Genomic DNA, 23,694 nt, shown 5'->3' with positions numbered 1-23,694 from the left:
TCCCCCTCCGCAAGGATGCCCCCTTTTCCCCTTGCCCCCTGTCCCCCAGCTCCCCAACAGTCATCTACTGTGTGCCTCCCTGCGCTCCTTTCCTGCCAGCCTGCTGCTGCCCTCCAGCCCTGGGGACCCTGGGCCAGCCCAGCTGCCATCTCACCATCCAGCAAGGGGACCAGCCCTAAACCCCTGCCACCACACCCACACACACACAACTCTGCACCTATTTAGGGGCTCCCCTGCCTGCAGCCTGCCCCCCAAACATTCTCCTTCTGCCCCTCAACCCCCTTCCGACCCCTGCCATGGACCCACACACACACACCTGGGCATGAGCAGCCCACACATGTACCTCTCTCCCCTCCCCCTCCACTCCATTTGCACTAAGGATGGGAAGAATCTTTTCCTCTGGGTGTCCCAGAGGGAGTTGGGTCTGGCCAATGTCCTGGGGAGCCGGAACTGTAAACAAACCATCTACATTGTAACATTTGTGACTCAGGCCACCCAGTCCCAAGTGCTCTGTGCAAGCCTAGGACTGGCGAAAACACCCCACTCTGAGCACAAGGTCTGGCTGGGGCAGTGGCTCCTCCTGTGGACTCAGAGACAGGCAGACAGAGTTTTCAGGTTCAAAACCTGTACTTCCCAGAAGCTGGTCCTTCAGTAAGGGAAAAAAAAAAAACCGCTTTTATTTCTTTCTTTATTTTTTTAATTAGTGCTGCCTGACTCTCCTGTGTGATGCCTGATTCTCAGTGAAACAAGGGAAAAAATCTTTTTGGGAGGGAGCAGGACCAAGATGCAGGCAGGTGGACTCCGTGGAGGGTGGATGGGTAGGTGCCCCATGCCCTGGCTCCAGAGCCCCAGCTGCTGTTCCAGGCGCTCTCTGATTCCAGAGATCCCCCTGTGTCTTCTCATGACACTATTTCCAGGACTGATCCTCAGGATAATGAGGATTCAAAAAATAGACAGGTCATATTGCTGTCAAAAGGAAATCCAGGGAGGTTGGGTGGTATCTCAGAGGGTTAAGTGGTGGTGGCAGGAAACAAGGGGACAGGAGGAAGAATCCAGGGAATGGCCCCCAGACCCCCACCTGCAGGGGAGTCACTTTACAGCAAGTGAAGCAGATCTTCAGGGGGTCTATCTTTCTCTCCCCCCTCTGCCTTTCCACTCCCCTCTCCCTTTCTCTCTGTCCTATGCAAGGACAGTAACAACAACAACAATAAGAAGAAGAACCACAACAATGATCAAGCAACAAGGGCAGCAAAAGGAGAATAAATGGTCTGCAGGAGCAGTTGATTCCTGGTACAGGCACCGAGCACTGGCAATAACCCTGGAAGCAATAAATAAATAAATAAATATATATATATATAAACTCATAGAGAAAATATACACGTAATATACATGTATACATGTGTCCATGTATCCACTTTGTAAATAAATATACATGCACGTTTTGTTTATCTAGTGAAGCAGACCTGTAGGGGTCTACCTTTCTCTCCCCCCTCTGCCTTTCCACTCCTCTCTCCCTTTCTCTCTGTCCTATGCAAGGACAGTAACAGCAACAACAAAAATAATAATAACCACAACAAAATTCAGGCAACAAGGGCAGCCAAAGGGGAAAAAGTGGTCTGCAGGAGCAGTGGATTCCTGGTGCAGGCCCCTAACCCTGGCAATAACCCTGGAGGCAATAAATGGATAAATAAATAAAAAAATAAACAGATAAAGAATACATAAATAAAAATACAGGTAATATACATGTATATGTTTCTCTGTGTTTCTACTGAGTAAAATGTCAGCGCTTTATTTATTTAGTGAAGCAGATCTTCAGGGGGCCTATCTTTCTCTCCCCCATCTCTCTTTCCCCTCCTCTCTACATTTTTCTCTGTCCTCCGCAAGGACAGTAACCATCACAACAACAACAACAACAGTAATAATGTTAATAACCACAATAATCAAGCAACAAGCCAGCAAAAAGGGGAAAAAATGGAATATAGGAGCAGTGGATTCGAGGTGCTGGCACTGAACTGTGGCAATAACCCCTTGTGGCAATAAATAAATAAATAGTACAGGTAATATACATGAATATGTCGGAGTGTGTGTATCCACTGTGTAAATGTAAAAGCACTTTTATTTATTTATTTATATTTTATTTATTTCTTACCTAGCCAAGAGAATTTCTTTTCATTGCTAAAGCAAATGTCACATTAAGGGTAGCAGGTGGTGCCTCACCTGGTTAAACACTCATGTTACACTGTAGGAGGACCCGGGTTCAAGACCCTGGTCCCCACCTGCAGGGGGAAATCTTTACATGTGTTGCCGAAGTGCTACACGTGTCTCTCTGGTTCTCAAAATCTCTATCCCTCCCTTCTCTCTCGATTCCTGACTGTCCATTCCAAAAAATAAATCAAGATAATAGAAAGCAAACAAAGAAGAAGAAGAAGAAGAAGAAGAAGAAGAAGAAGAAGAAGAAGAAGAAGAAGAAGAAGAAGAAGAAGAAGGGAAAATGAAATATCCCAACATTTCAAGGGGCTTCTTTGGACAATGCTTTCCTTATTAAGATCCTCACAGCATACCATATCCAGAAAGCGCAAAGACACCGTGTTTTTTGTTGACCCAGTTTATTTTATTGATTTATTCATTTATTTATTGAGCAGTTAATGTTTTACATTCGACAGCAGACTAGGGCTCTGATGCCAAAGGTCTCAAGTACCCCTAGATGGCTCTCTGCCTCTACCAAACCAATCAATCAACCCGTGCATCGTTTCATCCATCCATCCATCCATCCATCCATCCATCTATCCATCCATCTATCCATCCATCCATCCATCCAACTATCCATCCACCAATCAACCAAGCTAAGTACAAAAGGAGATATAACCTTGAATGATAAAGACAGTCAAGCCTGCACAGATACATTCCCAAGTGGCCAGTATGGCTGAATAGGGCAGATGAGCTGATCCAGGGAATGTGGTGGTGGGTGAGGGTGTGGGTGGGGTGAGCAGGTGAGCCTGTGAGCTGGGTCACATCAGGTGCGCAGAGGGGGGGGTGCAGGCAGCTGTTACAAGCGAAATGTCAGAAGTGATCAAGCTGATGAGCAGGGTACTCAGAAGAGAGGAGAGACAAGAGGCGAGGCGAGGCGAGCAGAGGAGAGGAGAGGAGAGCAGGGGAGAGGAGAGGAGAGGAGACGAGAGGAACTGAGAAACCCACCTGGACAGAGGTAGCATACAGGCATCCAGCAAGGCAGGCAGGCATGCAGGCAGCTGTGGACTGGGCTCCCTGGCTCCCTGGCTCCCTGGTGCACTTCCTCCTTTGCTCCCTTGGCTGCCAGCCCCGAGGTCTGTCGTCGGTCAGTGCTGTCCTCCAGTCCTTCCGTCCCTCTGTGCCAGGGCCCAGGGGTCTGGGCGCTGCCACCTGACCTAGTGGCAGGGCAGTTGGTCTGCCCAGTGTCAGTGCGCCTGCGCACAGAATCCTGGGGGGGGCACATCACAGAGGGCTTGAGAGGTTGCTAGGTCACGAGGACCCTGCCCATCCAGTTGACCCCTAGGGAGGCTGCGGCCAAGACACCCACCCTGAACTTGATCTGAGGGGTGGTGGCCAGCCACCAGAGTCAGAAACCCAGGCTAAAGCCAGTGCAGGTGGGCAGGGCTCAGGGGTAAGGGGCGCGTGGGGGTGTGTCCAGGGGCGGGGCCGGCATCTGACAGCCAAGGGCTGGGGGCCAAGGGCCTTCACCCCCCTGTCCAAGCAAGTGCACTGACACACAGACACACTGACTGACTGACAGCCCCCGCCCCACAGACACCCCCCAGGGCCCTGGGAGTCCTGAGCTGCCCCGAGCTGCCCCGGGTTTGGCGGGCGGCCACATAGACACAGGCCTCCATAATGGATGCCCCTGTCTACCCCGTTGCCTGCTGACAGCGGCCCTCCTCCCCCCCCATCACCCTCCCCTTCCTCATCCTCAGAAGGACTCACTCAGGGCTGCTGGCTGTGGCTGCTGCAGCTGCTATCCAGTGGGTGGGTGCAGGTATCTGGTCCTGTCAGTCCCTGATTCTTCAGAGGACCTGCATGCCTCCAGCTCCACCCACTCTCCAGTCCAGCCCCCTCCCCCTCCGCAAGGATGCCCTCTTTTCCCCTTGCCCCCTGTCCCCCAGCTCCCCAACAGTCATCTACTGTGTGCCTCCCTGCGCTCCTTTCCTGCCAGCCTGCTGCTGCCCTCCAGCCCTGGGGGCCCTGGGCCAGCCCAGCTGCCATCTTCACCATCCTGCAGGGGGACCTGCCCTAACGCCCTGCCACCACAGGCACACACAGCCCTGCACCTATTCAGGGGCTCCCCTGCCTGCAGCCTGCCCCCCAAACAGTCTCCTTCTGCCCCTCAACCCCCTTCTAACCCCTGTCAGGGCCCCTCACACACACCTGGGCATGAGTATCCCACACATGCACATCTCTCCCCTCCCCCTCCACTCCATTTGCACTAAGGATGGGAAGAGTCTTTTTCTCTGGGTATCCCCAGAGGAGTTGGGTCTGTCCAATGTCCTGGGGAGCCGGAACTGAAAACAATCTACAATGTAACATTTGGATCTCAGGCAACCCAATCCCAAGTGCGCTGTGCAAGCCTAGGACTGGCGAAAACACCCCACTCTGAGCACAAGGTCTGCCTGGGGCAGTGGCACCTCCAGTGGACTCAGAGTCAGGCAGAGGCAGACAGCGTTTTCAGGTTCAAACCTTGTATTTCCCAGAAGCTGGTCCATCAGTAGGGTAAAAAAAAAAAAAAAAAAAAAAAGGCTTTTTTTTTTTTATTTCCCACTGCCTGACTCTCCTGTGTGATGCCTGTTTCTCAGTGAAACAAGGGAAAAATCTTTTTGGGAGGGAACAGGACCAAGATGCAGGCAGGTGGACTCCGTGGAGGGTGGATGGGTAGATGGACCATGTCCTGGCTCTAGACCCCCAGCTGCTGTTCCAGGTGCTCTCTGATTCCAGAGATCCCCCTGTGGCTTCTCATGAGACTATTTCCAAGACTGATCCTCAGGATATTGAGGATTCAAAAAATAGACAGGTCATATTGCTGTAAAAAGGAAATCCAGGGAGGTTGGGCGGAATGTCAGAGGGTTAAGAGGTGGTGGAGGACACGAGGGGACAAGCAGAAGGATCTGCGGTATGGCCCCCAGACCCCCACCTGCAGGGGAGTAGCTTTACAGGGGGTGAAGCAGATCTTCAGGGGCTCTATCTTTCACTTCCCCCTCTGACTTTCCCCTCCCCTATCCCTTTCTCTCTGTCCTATGTAAGGACAGTAACAACAACAACAATAAGAAGAAGCACAACAATGATCAAGCAACAAGGGCAGCAAAAGGAGAATAAATGGTCTGCAGGAGCAGTGAATTCCAGGTATATGTATCGAGTACCGGCAGTGACCCTGGATGCAATAAATAAATAAATACATATATATATATATATATATACTCATAGAGAAAATATACAGGTAATATACATGTATACATGTGTCGGTGTATCCACTTTGTAAATAAATGTACATGCTTTTTGTTTATCTAGTGAAGCAGACCTGCAGGGGTCAACCTTTCTCTCACCCTTCTGTGTTTCCACTCCTCTCTCCCTTTCTCTCTGTCCTATGCACGGACAGTAACAGCAACAACAACGATAATAATAACCACAACAAAGTTCAGGCAACAAGGGCAGCCAAAGGGGAAAACATGGTCTGCAGGAGCAGTGGGTTCGTGGTGCAGGCCCCTAGCCCTGACAATAACCCTGGAGGCAATCAATCAGTCAATCAATCAATCAATAGATAAAGAATACATAAATAAAAAATGCAGGTATTATACATGTATACGTGTCTCTGTGTTTCTACTGAGTCAAATGAAAATGTGCTTTATTTATTTAGTGAAGCAGATCTTCAGGGGGCCTATCTTTCTCTCCCCCATCTCTCTTTAACCTCCTCTTTCCATTTTTCTCTGTTCTCCGCAAGGACAGTAACTATCACAACAACAATAATAATATTATTAATAACCACAATATTCAAGCCACAAGGGCAGCAAAAGGGGAAAAAATGGAACATAGGAGCAGTGGATTAGTGGTACTAGCACTGCGCTATGGCAATAACCCCTTGTGGCAATAAATAAATAAATAAATAAATAATACAAGTAATATACAAGAATATGTCCCAGTGTGTGTTTCCACTGTGTAAACGTAAAAGCACTTTTATTTACTTATTTATATTTTATTTATTTCTTACCTAGCCAAGAGAATTTCTTTTCATTGCTAAAAAAAATGTCACATTAAGCTTAGCAGGTGGTGCCTCACCTGGTTAAGCACTCATGTTAAACTGTAGGAGGACCTGGGTTCAAGACCCTGGTTCCGACCTGCAGTGGGAAATCTTTACAAGTGGTGCAGATGTGCTGCAGGTATCTCTCTGGTTCTCAAAATCTCTATCCCTCCCTTGTCTCTCAATTCTTGACTGTCCATTCCAAAAAATAAATCAAGATACTAGAAAGCAAAGAAAAAAAAAGAAGATGAAGAAGAAGAAGAAGAAGGCAAAATGAAATATCCCAATATTTCAAGGGGCTGCTCAGAACAATGCTTTCCTTATTATGATCCTCACAGCATACCACATTCAGAAAGGGAAAAGACACCGCGTTTTTTTAAACCCAGTTTATTTAATACATTTATTCATTTATTTATTGAGGTGTTAATGTTTTACATTCGACAGAAGACTAGGGCTCTTATGCCAGAGGTCTCAAGTATCCCTAGATGGCTCTCTGCCTCTACAAAACCAATCGATCAACCCGTGCATCACTCGATCCTTCCATCCATCCATCCATCCATCCATCCATCCATCCAACTATCCATCGACAATCAACCAAGCTAAGTACAAAAGGAGATATAACCTTAAATGATAAAGACAGTCAAGCCTGCACAGATACGTTGCCAACTGTGCAGTTTGGCTGAATAGGGCAGAGGAGCTGATCCAGGGAATGTGGTGGGGCGTGTGGGTGTGGGTGGGGTGAGCAGGTGAGCCTGTGAGCTAGGTCACGTCAGGGACGCAGAGGGGGGGTGTGGGAAGCTGTCACAGGTGAAATGTCAAAAGCGCTCGAGCTGGTGATCAGGGCACCCGGAAGTGAGGAGAGAAGAGAGGAGAGGAGCAGACAGGAGAGGAGAGGAGAGGAGAGGAGAGGAGAGGAGAGGAGAGGAGAGGAGAGGAGAGGAGAGGAGAGGACAGGAGAGGACAGGAGAGGACAGGAGAGGACAGGAGAGAACAGGAGAGGACAGGAGAGGAACTGAGAAACCCACCTGGACAGAGGTAGCATACCGGCATCCAGCAAGGCAGGCAGGCATGTAGGTAGCTGTAGCCCGGGCTCCCTGGCTCCTGGGCGCACCTCCTCCTTTGCTCTCTTGGCTGCCAGCCCCGAGGTCCGTCGTCGGTCAGCGCTGTCCTCCCGTTCTTCCGTCCCTCTGTGCCAGGGCCCAGGGGTCTGGTTGCTGCCGCCTGACATAGTGGCAGGACAGTTGGGCTGCCCAGTGCCAGTGCGCATGCGCACAGAATCCTGGGGGGGGGACATCACAGAGGGCTCGAGAGGTTGCTAGGCCACGAGGACCCCGCCCACCCAGTTGACCCCTAGGGAGGCAGTGGTGGTGGCAGCAGCCATGACACCCACCCTGAACTTGATCTGAGGGGTGGTGGCCAGCCACCAGAGCCAGAGCCCCAGGCAAAAGCCAGCGCAGGTGGGCAGGGCTCTGAGGCAAGGGGCACGGTGGGGGCGTGTCCGGGGGCGGGGCCGGCATCTGACAGCCCAGGGCTGGGGTCCAAGGGCCGCCAGGCCCCTGTCCAAGCAAGTGCACTGACACACAGACAGACTGACTGACTGACAGCCCCCAACCCACAGACACCCCCCAGGGCCCTGGGAGCCCTGAGCTGCCCCGGATCGGCTTGCAGTCACCTGGACACAGGCCTCCATAGTGGAGGCTCCTGTAGACCCCTTGCCTGCTGACAGCGGCCCTATTCCCCCTCCCTCTACCCCTCCCCCTCCCCTTCCTCATCCTCAGAGGGACTCACTCAGGGCCCTTGGCCTAGGCAAGCCAGGGCTGCTGCTCTGGCTGCTGCAGCTGCTATCCAGGGGGTGGGTGCAGGTATCTGGCCCTGTCAGTTCCTGATTCTTGGGACCTGCCTGCCTCCAGCTCCACCCACTCTCCAGTCCAGCCCCCTCCCCCTCCTCCGCAAGGATGCCCCCTTTTCCCCTTGCCCCCTGTCCCCCAGCTCCCCAACTGTCATCTACTGTTTGCCTCCTTTCCTGCCAGCCTGCTGCTGCCTCCAGCCCTGGGGGCCCTGGGCCAGCCCAGCTGCCATCTTCACCATCCTGCAGGGGGACCTGCCCTAACGCCCTGCCACCACAGGCACACACAGCCCTGCACCTATTCAGGGGCTCCCCTGCCTGCAGCCTGCCCCCCAAACAGTCTCCTTCTGCCCCTCAACCCCCTTCTAACCCCTGTCAGGGCCCCTCACACACACCTGGGCATGAGTATCCCACACATGCACATCTCTCCCCTCCCCCTCCACTCCATTTGCACTAAGGATGGGAAGAGTCTTTTTCTCTGGGTATCCCCAGAGGAGTTGGGTCTGTCCAATGTCCTGGGGAGCCGGAACTGAAAACAATCTACAATGTAACATTTGGATCTCAGGCAACCCAATCCCAAGTGCGCTGTGCAAGCCTAGGACTGGCGAAAACACCCCACTCTGAGCACAAGGTCTGCCTGGGGCAGTGGCTCCTCCAGTGGACTCAGAGACAGGCAGAGGCAGACAGCGTTTTCAGGTTCAAACCTTGTACTTCCCAGAAGCTGGTCCATCAGTAGGGTAAAAAAAAAAAAAAGGGCTTTTTTTTTTTTTTTATTTCCCACTGCCTGACTCTCCTGTGTGATGCCTGTTTCTCAGTGAAACAAGGGAAAAATCTTTTTGGGAGGGAACAGGACCAAGATGCAGGCAGGTGGACTCCGTGGAGGGTGGATGGGTAGATGGACCATGCCCTGGCTCTAGAGCCCCAGCTGCTGTTCCAGGTGCTCTCTGATTCCAGAGATCCCCCTGTGGCTTCTCATGAGACTATTTCCAAGACTGATCCTCAGGATATTGAGGATTCAAAAAATAGACAGGTCATATTGCTGTAAAAAGGAAATCCAGGGAGGTTGGGCGGAATGTCAGAGGGTTAAGAGGTGGTGGAGGAAACGAGGGAACAGGCAGAAGGATCTGCGGTATGGTCCCCAGACCCCCACCTGCAGGGGAGTAGCTTTACAGGGGGTGAAGCAGATCTTCAGGGGCTCTATCTTTCACTTCCCCCTCTGACTTTCCCCTCCCCTATCCCTTTCTCTCTGTCCTATGTAAGGACAGTAACAACAACAACAATAAGAAGAAGCACAACAATGATCAAGCAACAAGGGCAGCAAAAGGAGAATAAATGGTCTGCAGGAGCAGTGGATTCCAGGTATTTGTATCGAGCACCGGTAGTGACCCTGGATACAATAAATAAATAAATACATATATATATATATATATATATATATATATACTCATAGAGAAAATATACAGGTAATATACATGTATACATGTGTCGGTGTATCCACTTTGTAAATAAATGTACATGCTTTTTGTTTATCTAGTGAAGCAGACCTGCAGGGGTCAACCTTTCTCTCACCCTTCTGTGTTTCCACTCCTCTCTCCCTTTCTCTCTGTCCTATGCACGGACAGTAACAGCAACAACAACGATAATAATAACCACAACCAAGTTCAGGCAACAAGGGCAGCCAAAGGGGAAAACATGGTCTGCAGGAGCACTGGGTTCGTGGTGCAGGCCCCTAGCCCTGACAATAACCCTGGAGGCAATCAATCAGTCAATCAATCAATCAATAGATAAAGAATACATAAATAAAAAATGCAGGTATTATACATGTATACGTGTCTCTGTGTTTCTACTGAGTCAGATGAAAATGTGCTTTATTTATTTAGTGAAGCAGATTTTCAGGGGGCCTATCTTTCTCTCCCCCATCTCTCTTTAACCTCCTCTTTCCATTTTTCTCTGTTCTCCGCAAGGACAGTAACTATCACAACAACAATAATAATATTATTAATAACCACAATATTCAAGCCACAAGGGCAGCAAAAGGGGAAAAAATGGAACATAGGAGCAGTGGATTAGTGGTACTAGCACTGCGCTATGGCAATAACCCCTTGTGGCAATAAATAAATAAATAAATAAATAATACAAGTAATATACAAGAATATGTCCCAGTGTGTGTTTCCACTGTGTAAACGTAAAAGCACTTTTATTTACTTATTTATATTTTATTTATTTCTTACCTAGCCAAGAGAATTTCTTTTCATTGCTAAAAAAAATGTCACATTAAGCTTAGCAGGTGGTGCCTCACCTGGTTAAGCACTCATGTTAAACTGTAGGAGGACCTGGGTTCAAGACCCTGGTTCCGACCTGCAGTGGGAAATCTTTACAAGTGGTGCAGATGTGCTGCAGGTATCTCTCTGGTTCTCAAAATCTCTATCCCTCCCTTGTCTCTCAATTCTTGACTGTCCATTCCAAAAAATAAATCAAGATACTAGAAAGCAAAGAAAAAAAAAAGAAGATGAAGAAGAAGAAGAAGAAGAAGAAGAAGAAGAAGAAGAAGAAGAAGGCAAAATGAAATATCCCAATATTTCAAGGGGCTGCTCAGAACAATGCTTTCCTTATTATGATCCTCACAGCATACCATATTCAGAAAGGGAAAAGACACCGCGTTTTTTTAAACCCAGTTTATTTAATACATTTATTCATTTATTTATTGAGGTGTTAATGTTTTACATTCGACAGAAGACTAGGGCTCTTATGCCAGAGGTCTCAAGTACCCCTAGATGGCTCTCTGCCTCTACAAAACCAATCGATCAACCCGTGCATCACTCGATCCTTCCATCCATCCATCCTTCCATCCATCCATCCATCCATTCATCCATCCATCCATCCAACTATCCATCGACAATCAACCAAGCTAAGTACAAAAGGAGATATAACCTTAAATGATAAAGACAGTCAAGCCTGCACAGATACGTTGCCAACTGGGCAGTTTGGCTGAATAGGGCAGAGGAGCTGATCCAGGGAATGTGGTGGGGCGTGTGGGTGTGGGTGGGTTGAGCAGGTGAGCCTGTGAGCTGGGTCACGTCAGGGACGCAGAGGGGGGGTGTGGGAAGCTGTCACAGGTGAAATGTCAAAAGCGCTCGAGCTGGTGATCAGGGCACCCGGAAGTGAGGAGAGAAGAGAGGAGAGGAGCAGACAGGAGAGGAGAGGAGAGGAGAGGACAGGACAGGAGAGGAGACGAGAGGAGAGGAGAGGAGAGCACAGGAGAGGACAGGAGAGAACAGGAGAGGACAGGAGAGGAACTGAGAAACCCACCTGGACAGAGGTAGCATACCGGCATCCAGCAAGGCAGGCAGGCATGTAGGTAGCTGTAGCCCGGGCTCCCTGGCTCCTGGGCACACCTCCTCCTTTGCTCTCTTGGCTGCCAGCCCCGAGGTCCGTCGTCGGTCAGCGCTGTCCTCCCGTTCTTCCGTCCCTCTGTGCCAGGGCCCAGGGGTCTGGTTGCTGCCGCCTGACATAGTGGCAGGACAGTTGGGCTGCCCAGTGCCAGTGCGCATGCGCACAGAATCCTGGGGGGGGGGACATCACAGAGGGCTGGAGAGGTTGCTAGGCCACGAGGACCCCGCCCAACCAGTTGACCCCTAGGGAGGCAGTGGTGGTGGCAGCAGCCATGACACCCACCCTGAACTTGATCTGAGGGGTGGTGGCCAGCCACCAGAGCCAGAGCCCCAGGCAAAAGCCAGCGCAGGTGGGCAGGGCTCTGAGGCAAGGGGCACGGTGGGGGCGTGTCCGGGGGCGGGGCCGGCATCTGACAGCCCAGGGCTGGGGTCCAAGGGCCGCCAGGCCCCTGTCCAAGCAAGTGCACTGACACACAGACAGACTGACTGACTGACAGCCCCCAACCCACAGACACCCCCCAGGGCCCTGGGAGCCCTGAGCTGCCCCGGATCGGCTTGCAGTCACCTGGACACAGGCCTCCATAGTGGAGGCTCCTGTAGACCCCTTGCCTGCTGACAGCGGCCCTATTCCCCCTCCCTCTACCTCTCCCCCTCCCCTTCCTCATCCTCAGAGGGACTCACTCAGGGCCCTTGGCCTAGGCAAGCCAGGGCTGCTGCTCTGGCTGCTGCAGCTGCTATCCAGGGGGTGGGTGCAGGTATCTGGCCCTGTCAGTTCCTGATTCTTGGGACCTGCCTGCCTCCAGCTCCACCCACTCTCCAGTCCAGCCCCCTCCCCCTCCTCCGCAAGAATGCCCCCTTTTCCCCTTGCCCCCTGTCCCCCAGCTCCCCAACTGTCATCTACTGTTTGCCTCCTTTCCTGCCAGCCTGCTGCTGCCCTCCAGCCCTGGGGGCCCTGGGCCAGCCCAGCTGCCATCTTCACCATCCTGCAGGGGGACCTGCCCTAACGCCCTGCCACCACAGGCACACACAGCCCTGCACCTATTCAGGGGCTCCCCTGCCTGCAGCCTGCCCCCCAAACAGTCTCCTTCTGCCCCTCAACCCCCTTCTAACCCCTGTCAGGACCCCTCACACACACCTGGGCATGAGTATCCCACACATGCACATCTCTCCCCTCCCCCTCCACTCCATTTGCACTAAGGATGGGAAGAGTCTTTTTCTCTGGGTATCCCCAGAGGAGTTGGGTCTGTCCAATGTCCTGGGGAGCCGGAACTGAAAACAATCTACAATGTAACATTTGGATCTCAGGCAACCCAATCCCAAGTGCGCTGTGCAAGCCTAGGACTGGCGAAAACACCCCACTCTGAGCACAAGGTCTGCCTGGGGCAGTGGCTCCTCCAGTGGACTCAGAGTCAGGCAGAGGCAGACAGCGTTTTCAGGTTCAAACCTTGTACTTCCCAGAAGCTGGTCCCTCAGTAGGGTAAAAAAAAAAAAAAAAAGCTTTTTTTTTTTTTATTTCCCACTGCCTGACTCTCCTGTGTGATGCCTGTTTCTCAGTGAAACAAGGGAAAAATCTTTTTGGGAGGGAACAGGACCAAGATGCAGGCAGGTGGACTCCGTGGAGGGTGGATGGGTAGATGGACCATGCCCTGGCTCTAGAGCCCCAGCTGCTGTTCCAGGTGCTCTCTGATTCCAGAGATCCCCCTGTGGCTTCTCATGAGACTATTTCCAAGACTGATCCTCAGGATATTGAGGATTCAAAAAATAGACAGGTCATATTGCTGTAAAAAGTATATCCAAGGAGGTTGGGCGGAATGTCAGAGGGTTAAGAGGTGGTGGAGGACACGAGGGGACAAGCAGAAGGATCTGCGGTATGGCCCCCTGACCCCCACCTGCAGGGGAGTAGCTTTACAGGGGGTGAAGCAGATCTTCAGGGGCTCTATCTTTCACTTCCCCCTCTGACTTTCCCCTCCCCTATCCCTTTCTCTCTGTCCTATGTAAGGACAGTAACAACAACAACAATAAGAAGAAGCACAACAATGATCAAGCAACAAGGGCAGCAAAAGGAGAATAAATGGTCTGCAGGAGCAGTGGATTCCAGGTATATGTATCGAGTACCGGCAGTGACCCTGGATGCAATAAATAAATAAATACATACATACATATATATATATATATATATATATATATATATATACTCATGTTGGTATGCATGAGACCCCTTCTGTTTCATTTGGTTTAAATCCCCCCTGCTTAACACTATTCTATTTACATAACCACTTCATTCTATTTATATAACCGCTGTTAACAAGCACTTCCCTCCAGGGCATTGGTTCAATCCACACTGTTTCATGATATGTTTTTGCTCCACCCCCCCTCCTTGTCACACTCTGATTGTCACCAGTCACTTTTCTCTCCACCCTCTCTATGTCACACCCTGTTTCCACCCTACTTGTCAAGTATATATAAAGACAGCATTGTGAGTTTTAGAGTACTTTACCTTTAGTTTAGCTCAGCTCGGCTTAGATTGTGCTGCGTCCTGCATGAATAAAGAGATACTGCCTACAGCTCAACTATGAGTCCCTGGTCGTCTGTTACCTGCCCGTGAAGCCAGCCCGGCGAAAACAACCTAACCCGTCGAAAACGACATATGGCGCCCAACGTGGGGCCAGACCTGCGCAACTCCCAGATAAGTGAAGACTTTGCCTACCTATGCACTATGGTCTTCTCTTCTACTTACGAAGAGGTTTGCCAAAGCCTCTACTGTTTCATTATGAGACAGTTTCTCTGTCTCTGGAACATTTTACTCTGGGCCACACTTCGGTTCCCTCACCGGGAACTTTGGTTTCTTATGACCGGGATCATAGAGCTTGGGAGATGCACGGAGATTTCTCCTTGGACTTTCTGGATTCCCTCTCCCATGTTTCCTGAGGAAAAGGACTACATTTTGCTCCGGGCCACAGTTTGGTTCTTTATGACCGTGATCGTAGACCTTGGGATATGCATGGGGATTTCCCCTGGAACTTTCTGGACTTCTTCTCGAATGTTTCCCATGGAGAAGGACTACTCTAATTTGAAGAACATTCTCGAGTACCCTGGCAGTTCCCAAGTATGGAGACATGTGGTTAGTTCTACTCTCCTGATTGGATACTTTCTTCGATGGGAAGACACTTTTAAAAATGGGTGCCTGAAGCAATCCAGCAGGAACAGTCAGAAACACCCTAAATGGAATTTCGAGGACCTTTTTGGACTAGGTCGCCCTCCGGGGATTCTTAATCCTACATGGTGAGATCTTGATAATCTGGTTCAAGTTGTGTTTCATAAGAGAATGATTTGAATGACTGAATTTTTGTTTGACATTGACTTAAAAAAAAAAAAAATGCTGCACGCAGCCATGATTTCTAGAGACATCCAGAAACAATCCAAAAAATTGTTTTTTTTCCTCCTTTGATTTCTCTTTTACGTCTTGACATGAATCTGAAACGTTTAATCCTGAAAACTGTATGAGTTATGGGTGGGGCAGATAGTGCAATGATTATGTTAATTATTCTCATGCCTAAGGCTTTTAACCGTGGTTCTTCTGTTTACCTTTCCACATTTTATTGAGTTTAAAGTGTTTTAACAACCTTGAAATGATACTAGAAAGGACTTCCAATTATAATGGAGTTATCAATGATAGTAAACTTCTAATCTGCTACAAGTTTTGTTTGACAAGTAAGTGAATTTCAGCTGTCAAGTCTTCACATGAAAAAGCATCTACTCAAATGGAATTCCCGGAAATCCATTTGGACCCCTGTTCTCTGACATCACCTCCGGAAACCAATAATGTGACCTGGCACGACCTGAAGAAACAGATTCACAGACTCCAAAGATCACTCTCTACAGAAAAGCAGAATTCAGGTGGCCGACATTCCCCATCGAGACAGACATACAGCATTTCATCCTCTGACATTTTTCTTCTGTGGTCAGCTACTTTGGACTGACACCTCCATCGGACTTACTGGTACACGCTGCTGTGTTTCTCAAAGACTAACTTCAGCCAGTTGCCTTGAGACTTTATAGACCATGTCCCCTCGCCTGCAGGCTCTGTCCCAGAGGCAGAAAGCTCCCCCTCCTTATTAGGTTATGCCCACAGAGGCATGAAGCGCCCCAAGAGGCAAGAGATGCCCACAGAGGCAGGAAACGCCCTTTGAGGCAAGAGATGCCCCCAGAGGCATGAAGCGTTCCCAGAGGCAAGAAATGCCCTTTCGCCTGCTAGGCCTTGCCCTTTGAGGCAAGAAAAGCTCCACTTGGCATCACACTGGTTATTGCTGCTCGCCTATTTTGTTTTCCATGTCTTATGCCAGTTCTTTTGAAAACGCCTGTAGGATATACGTTTCTGTTCACCCCACAATGGCCATTAGTTAAAAAGAAAGGGGGAATTGTTGGTATGCATGAGACCCCTTCTGTTTCATTTGGTTTAAATCCCCCCTGCTTAACACTATTCTATTTACATAACCACTTCATTCTATTTATATAACCGCTGTTAACAAGCACTTCCCTCCAGGGCATTGGTTCAATCCACACTGTTTCATGATATGTTTTTGCTCCACCCCCCCTCCTAGTCACACTCTGATTGTCACCAGTCACTTTTCTCTCCACCCTCTCTATGTCACACCCTGTTTCCACCCTACTTGTCAAGTATATATAAAGACAGCATTGTGAGTTTTAGAGTACTTTACCTTTAGTTTAGCTCAGCTCGGCTTAGATTGTGCTGCGTCCTGCATGAATAAAGAGATACTGCCTACAGCTCAACTATGAGTCCCTGGTCGTCTGTTACCTGCCCGTGAAGCCAGCCCAGCGAAAACAACCTAACCCGTTGAAAACGACATACTCATAGAGAAAATATACAGGTAATATACATGTATACATGTGTCGGTGTATCCACTTTGTAAATAAATGTACATGCTTTTTGTTTATCTAGTGAAGCAGACCTGCAGGGGTCAACCTTTCTCTCACCCTTCTGTGTTTCCACTCCTCTCTCCCTTTCTCTCTGTCCTATGCACGGACAGTAACAGCAACAACAACGATAATAATAACCACAACAAAGTTCAGGCAACAAGGGCAGCCAAAGGGGAAAACATGGTCTGCAGGAGCAGTGGGTTCGTGGTGCAGGCCCCTAGCCCTGACAATAACCCTGGAGGCAATCAATCAGTCAATCAATCAATCAATAGATAAAGAATACATAAATAAAAAATGCAGGTATTATACATGTATACGTGTCTCTGTGTTTCTACTGAGTCAAATGAAAATGTGCTTTATTTATTTAGTGAAGCAGATCTTCAGGGGGCCTATCTTTCTCTCCCCCATCTCTCTTTAACCTCCTCTTTCCATTTTTCTCTGTTCTCCGCAAGGACAGTAACTATCACAACAACAATAATAATATTATTAATAACCACAATATTCAAGCCACAAGGGCAGCAAAAGGGGAAAAAATGGAACATAGGAGCAGTGGATTAGTGGTACTAGCACTGCGCTATGGCAATAACCCCTTGTGGCAATAAATAAATAAATAAATAAATAATACAAGTAATATACAAGAATATGTCCCAGTGTGTGTTTCCACTGTGTAAACGTAAAAGCACTTTTATTTACTTATTTATATTTTATTTATTTCTTACCTAGCCAAGAGAATTTCTTTTCATTGCTAAAAAAAATGTCACATTAAGCTTAGCAGGTGGTGCCTCACCTGGTTAAGCACTCATGTTAAACTGTAGGAGGACCTGGGTTCAAGACCCTGGTTCCGACCTGCAGTGGGAAATCTTTACAAGTGGTGCAGATGTGCTGCAGGTATCTCTCTGGTTCTCAAAATCTCTATCCCTCCCTTGTCTCTCAATTCTTGACTGTCCATTCCAAAAAATAAATCAAGATACTAGAAAGCAAAGAAAAAAAAAGAAGATGAAGAAGAAGAAGAAGGCAAAATGAAATACCCCAATATTTCAAGGGGCTGCTCAGAACAATGCTTTCCTTATTATGATCCTCACAGCATACCATATTCAGAAAGGGAAAAGACACCGCGTTTTTTTAAACCCAGTTTATTTAATACATTTATTCATTTATTTATTGAGGTGTTAATGTTTTACATTCGACAGAAGACTAGGGCTCTTATGCCAGAGGTCTCAAGTACCCCTAGATGGCTCTCTGCCTCTACAAAACCAATCGATCAACCCGTGCATCACTCGATCCTTCCATCCATCCATCCTTCCATCCATCCATCCATCCATCCATCCAACTATCCATCGACAATCAACCAAGCTAAGTACAAAAGGAGATATAACCTTAAATGATAAAGACAGTCAAGCCTGCACAGATACGTTGCCAACTGGGCAGTTTGGCTGAATAGGGCAGAGGAGCTGATCCAGGGAATGTGGTGGGGCGTGTGGGTGTGGGTGGGGTGAGCAGGTGAGCCTGTGAGCTGGGTCACGTCAGGGACGCAGAGGGGGGGGTGTGGGAAGCTGTCACAGGTGAAATGTCAAAAGCGCTCGAGCTGGTGATCAGGGCACCCGGAAGTGAGGAGAGAAGAGAGGAGAGGAGCAGACAGGAGAGGAGAGGAGAGGAGAGGAGAGGAGAGGAGAGGAGAGGAGAGGACAGGACAGGAGAGGAGAGGAGAGGACAGGAGAGGACAGGAGAGAACAGGAGAGGACAGGAGAGGCCAGGAGAGGAACTGAGAAACCCACCTGGACAGAGGTAGCATACCGGCATCCAGCAAGGCAGGCAGGCATGTAGGTAGCTGTAGCCCGGGCTCCCTGGCTCGTGGGCGCACCTCCTCCTTTGCTCTCTTGGCTGCCAGCCCCGAGGTCCGTCGTCGGTCAGCGCTGTCCTCCCGTTCTTCCGTCCCTCTGTGCCAGGGCCCAGGGGTCTGGTTGCTTCCGCCTGACATAGTGGCAGGACAGTTGGGCTGCCCAGTGCCAGTGCGCATGCGCACAGAATCCTGGGGGGGGACATCACAGAGGGCTCGAGAGGTTGCTAGGCCACGAGGACCCCGCCCACCCAGTTGACCCCTAGGGAGGCAGTGGTGGTGGCAGCAGCCATGACACCCACCCTGAACTTGATCTGAGGGGTGGTGGCCAGCCACCAGAGCCAGAGCCCCAGGCAAAAGCCAGCGCAGGTGGGCAGGGCTCTGAGGCAAGGGGCACGGTGGGGGCGTGTCCGGGGGCGGGGCCGGCATCTGACAGCCCAGGGCTGGGGTCCAAGGGCTGCCAGGCCCCTGTCCAAGCAAGTGCACTGACACACAGACAGACTGACTGACTGACAGCCCCCAACCCACAGACACCCCCCAGGGCCCTGGGAGCCCTGAGCTGCCCCGGATCGGCTTGCAGCCACCTGGACACAGGCCTCCATAGTGGAGGCTCCTGTAGACCCGTTGCCTGCTGACAGCGGCCCTCCGCCCCCTCCCTCTACCCCTCCCCCCCCTTCCTCATCCTCAGAGGGACTCACTCAGGGCCCTTGGCCTAGGCAAGCCAGGGCTGCTGCTCTGGCTGCTGCAGCTGCTATCCAGGGGGTGGGTGCAGGTATCTGGCCCTGTCAGTTCCTGATTCTTGGGACCTGCCTGCCTCCAGCTCCACCCACTCTCCAGTCCAGCCCCCTCCCCCTCCTCCGCAAGGATGCCCCCTTTTCCCCTTGCCCCCTGTCCCCCAGCTCCCCAACTGTCATCTACTGTTTGCCTCCTTTCCTGCCAGCCTGCTGCTGCCCTCCAGCCCTGGGGGCCCTGGGCCAGCCCAGCTGCCATCTTCACCATCCTGCAGGGGGACCTGCCCTAACGCCCTGCCACCACAGGCACACACAGCCCTGCACCTATTCAGGGGCTCCCCTGCCTGCAGCCTGCCCCCCAAACAGTCTCCTTCTGCCCCTCAACCCCCTTCTAACCCCTGTCAGGGCCCCTCACACACACCTGGGCATGAGTATCCCACACATGCACATCTCTCCCCTCCCCCTCCACTCCATTTGCACTAAGGATGGGAAGAGTCTTTTTCTCTGGGTATCCCCAGAGGAGTTGGGTCTGTCCAATGTCCTGGGGAGCCGGAACTGAAAACAATCTACAATGTAACATTTGGATCTCAGGCAACCCAATCCCAAGTGCGCTGTGCAAGCCTAGGACTGGCGAAAACACCCCACTCTGAGCACAAGGTCTGCCTGGGGCAGTGGCTCCTCCAGTGGACTCAGAGACAGGCAGAGGCAGACAGCGTTTTCAGGTTCAAACCTTGTACTTCCCAGAAGGTGGTCCATCAGTAGGGTAAAAAAAAAAAAAAAAAAAGGCTTTTTTTTTTTTTTTTTTTTTCCCACTGCCTGACTCTCCTGTGTGATGCCTGTTTCTCAGTGAAACAAGGGAAAAATCTTTTTGGGAGGGAACAGGACCAAGATGCAGGCAGGTGGACTCCGTGGAGGGTGGATGGGTAGATGGACCATGCCCTGGCTCTAGAGCCCCAGCTGCTGTTCCAGGTGCTCTCTGATTCCAGAGATCCCCCTGTGGCTTCTCATGAGACTATTTCCAAGACTGATCCTCAGGATATTGAGGATTCAAAAAATAGACAGGTCATATTGCTGTAAAAAGGAAATCCAGGGAGGTTGGGCGGAATGTCAGAGGGTTAAGAGGTGGTGGAGGAAATGAGGGGACAGGCAGAAGGATCTGCGGTATGGCCCCCAGACCCCCACCTGCAGGGGAGTAGCTTTACAGGGGGTGAAGCAGATCTTCAGGGGCTCTATCTTTCACTTCCCCCTCTGACTTTCCCCTCCCCTATCCCTTTCTCTCTGTCCTATGTAAGGACAGTAACAACAACAACAATAAGAAGAAGCACAACAATGATCAAGCAACAAGGGCAGCAAAAGGAGAATAAATGGTCTGCAGGAGCAGTGGATTCCAGGTATATGTATCGAGCACCGGCAGTGACCCTGGATGCAATAAATAAATAAATACATATATATATATATATATATATACTCATAGAGAAAATATACAGGCAATATACATGTATACATGTGTCGGCGTATCCACTTTGTAAATAAATGTACATGCTTTTTGTTTATCTAGTGAAGCAGACCTGCAGGGGACAACCTTTCTCTCACCCTTCTGTGTTTCCACTCCTCTCTCACTGTCTCTCTGTGCTATGCATGGACAGTAACAGCAACAACAACGATAATAATAACCACAACCAAGGTCAGGCAACAAGGGCAGCCAAAGGGGAAAACATGGTCTGCAGGAGCAGTGGGTTCGTGGTGCAGGCCCCTAGCCCTGACAATAACCCTGGAGGCAATCAATCAGTCAATCAATCAATCAATAGATAAAGAATACATAAATAAAAAATGCAGGTATTATACATGTATACGTGTCTCTGTGTTTCTACTGAGTCAAATGAAAATGTGCTTTATTTATTTAGTGAAGCAGATCTTCAGGGGGCCTATCTTTCTCTCCCCCATCTCTCTTTAACCTCCTCTTTCCATTTTTCTCTGTTCTCCGCAAGGACAGTAACTATCACAACAACAATAATAATATTATTAATAACCACAATATTCAAGCCACAAGGGCAGCAAAAGGGGAAAAAATGGAACATAGGAGCAGTGGATTAGTGGTACTAGCACTGCGCTATGGCAATAACCCCTTGTGGCAATAAATAAATATATAATACAAGTAATATACAAGAATATGTCCCAGTGTGTGTTTCCACTGTGTAAACGTAAAAGCACTTTTATTTACTTATTTATATTTTATTTATTTCTTACCTAGCCAAGAGAATTTCTTTTCATTGCTAAAAAAAATGTCACATTAAGCTTAGCAGGTGGTGCCTCACCTGGTTAAGCACTCATGTTAAACTGTAGGAGGACCTGGGTTCAAGACCCTGGTTCTGACCTGCAGTGGGAAATCTTTACAATGGTGCAGATGTGCTGCAGGTATCTCTCTGGTTCTCAAAATCTCTATCCCTCCCTTGTCTCTCAATTCTTGACTGTCCATTCCAAAAAATAAATCAAGATACTAGAAAGCAAAGAAAAAAAAAGAAGATGAAGAAGAAGAAGAAGAAGAAGAAGAAGAAGAAGAAAAAGAAGAAGAAGAAGAAGAAGAAGGAGGAGGCAAAATGAAATATCCCAATATTTCAAGGGGCTGCTCAGAACAATGCTTTCCTTATTATGATCCTCACAGCATACCATATTCAGAAAGGGAAAAGACACCGCGTTTTTTTAAACCCAGTTTATTTAATACATTTATTCATTTATTTATTGAGGTGTTAATGTTTTACATTCGACAGAAGACTAGGGCTCTTATGCCAGAGGTCTCAAGTACCCCTAGATGGCTCTCTGCCTCTACAAAACCAATCGATCAACCCGTGCATCACTCGATCCTTCCATCCATCCATCCTTCCATCCATCCATCCATCCATCCATCCAACTATCCATCGACAATCAACCAAGCTAAGTACAAAAGGAGATATAACCTTAAATGATAAAGACAGTCAAGCCTGCACAGATACGTTGCCAACTGGGCAGTTTGGCTGAATAGGGCAGAGGAGCTGATCCAGGGAATGTGGTGGGGCGTGTGGGTGTGGGTGGGGTGAGCAGGTGAGCCTGTGAGCTGGGTCACGTCAGGGACGCAGAGGGGGGGGGGTGTGGGAAGCTGTCACAGGTGAAATGTCAAAAGCGCTCGAGCTGGTGATCAGGGCACCCGGAAGTGAGGAGAGAAGAGAGGAGAGGAGCAGACAGGAGAGGAGAGGAGAGGAGAGGAGAGGACAGGAGAGGAGAGGAGAGGAGAGGACAGGAGAGGACAGGAGAGGACAGGAGAGGACAGGAGAGGAACTGAGAAACCCACCTGGACAGAGGTAGCATACCGGCATCCAGCAAGGCAGGCAGGCATGTAGGTAGCTCTATCCCGGGCTCCCGGGCTCCTGGGCGCACCTCCTCCTTTGCTCTCTTGGCTGCCAGCCCCGAGGTCCGTCGTCGGTCAGCGCTGTCCTCCCGTTCTTCCGTCCCTCTGTGTCAGGGCCCAGGGGTCTGGTTGCTGCCGCCTGACATAGTGGCAGGACAGTTGGGCTGCCGAGTGCCAGTGCGCATGCGCACAGAATCCTGGGGGGTTGGGGACATCACAGAGGGCTCGAGAGGTTGCTAGGCCACGAGAACCCCGCCCACCCAGTTGACCCCTAGGGAGGCAGTGGTGGTGGCAGCAGCCATGACACCCACCCTGAACTTGATCTGAGGGGTGGTGGCCAGCCACCAGAGCCAGTGCCCCAGGCAAAAGCCAGCGCAGGTGGGCAGGGCTCTGAGGCAAGGGGCACGGTGGGGGCGTGTCCGGGGGCGGGGCCGGCATCTGACAGCCCAGGGCTGGGGTCCAAGGGCCGCCAGGCCCCTGTCCAAGCAAGTGCACTGACACACAGACAGACTGACTGACTGACAGCCCCCAACCCACAGACACCCCCCAGGGCCCTGGGAGCCCTGAGCTGCCCCGGATCGGCTTGCAGCCACCTGGACACAGGCCTCCATAGTGGAGGCTCCTGTAGACCCGTTGCCTGCTGACAGCGGCTCTCCTCCCTCTCCCTCTACCCCTCCCCCTCCCCTTCCTCATCCTCAGAGGGACTCACTCAGGGCCCTTGGCCTAGGCAAGCCAGGGCTGCTGCTCTGGCTGCTGCAGCTGCTATCCAGGGGGTGGGTGCAGGTATCTGGCCCTGTCAGTTCCTGATTCTTGGGACCTGCCTGCCTCCAGCTCCACCCACTCTCCAGTCCAGCCACCTCCCCCTCCTCCGCAAGGATGCCCCCTTTTCCCCTTGCCCCCTGTCCCCCAGCTCCCCAACTGTCATCTACTGTTTGCCTCCTTTCCTGCCAGCCTGCTGCTGCCCTCCAGCCCTGGGGGCCCTGGGCCAGCCCAGCTGCCATCTTCACCATCCTGCAGGGGGACCTGCCCTAACGCCCTGCCACCACAGGCACACACAGCCCTGCACCTATTCAGGGGCTCCCCTGCCTGCAGCCTGCCCCCCAAACAGTCTCCTTCTGCCCCTCAACCCCCTTCTAACCCCTGTCAGGGCCCCTCACACACACCTGGGCATGAGTATCCCACACATGCACATCTCTCCCCTCCCCCTCCACTCCATTTGCACTAAGGATGGGAAGAGTCTTTTTCTCTGGGTATCCCCAGAGGAGTTGGGTCTGTCCAATGTCCTGGGGAGCCGGAACTGAAAACAATC

This window comes from Erinaceus europaeus, chromosome 8, assembly GCF_950295315.1.
Source record: "Erinaceus europaeus chromosome 8, mEriEur2.1, whole genome shotgun sequence".
Lineage (NCBI taxonomy): Eukaryota > Metazoa > Chordata > Mammalia > Eulipotyphla > Erinaceidae > Erinaceus > Erinaceus europaeus.
The sequence above is the reverse complement of the archived record's forward strand: the minus strand, read 5'-3'. Positions refer to the sequence as shown.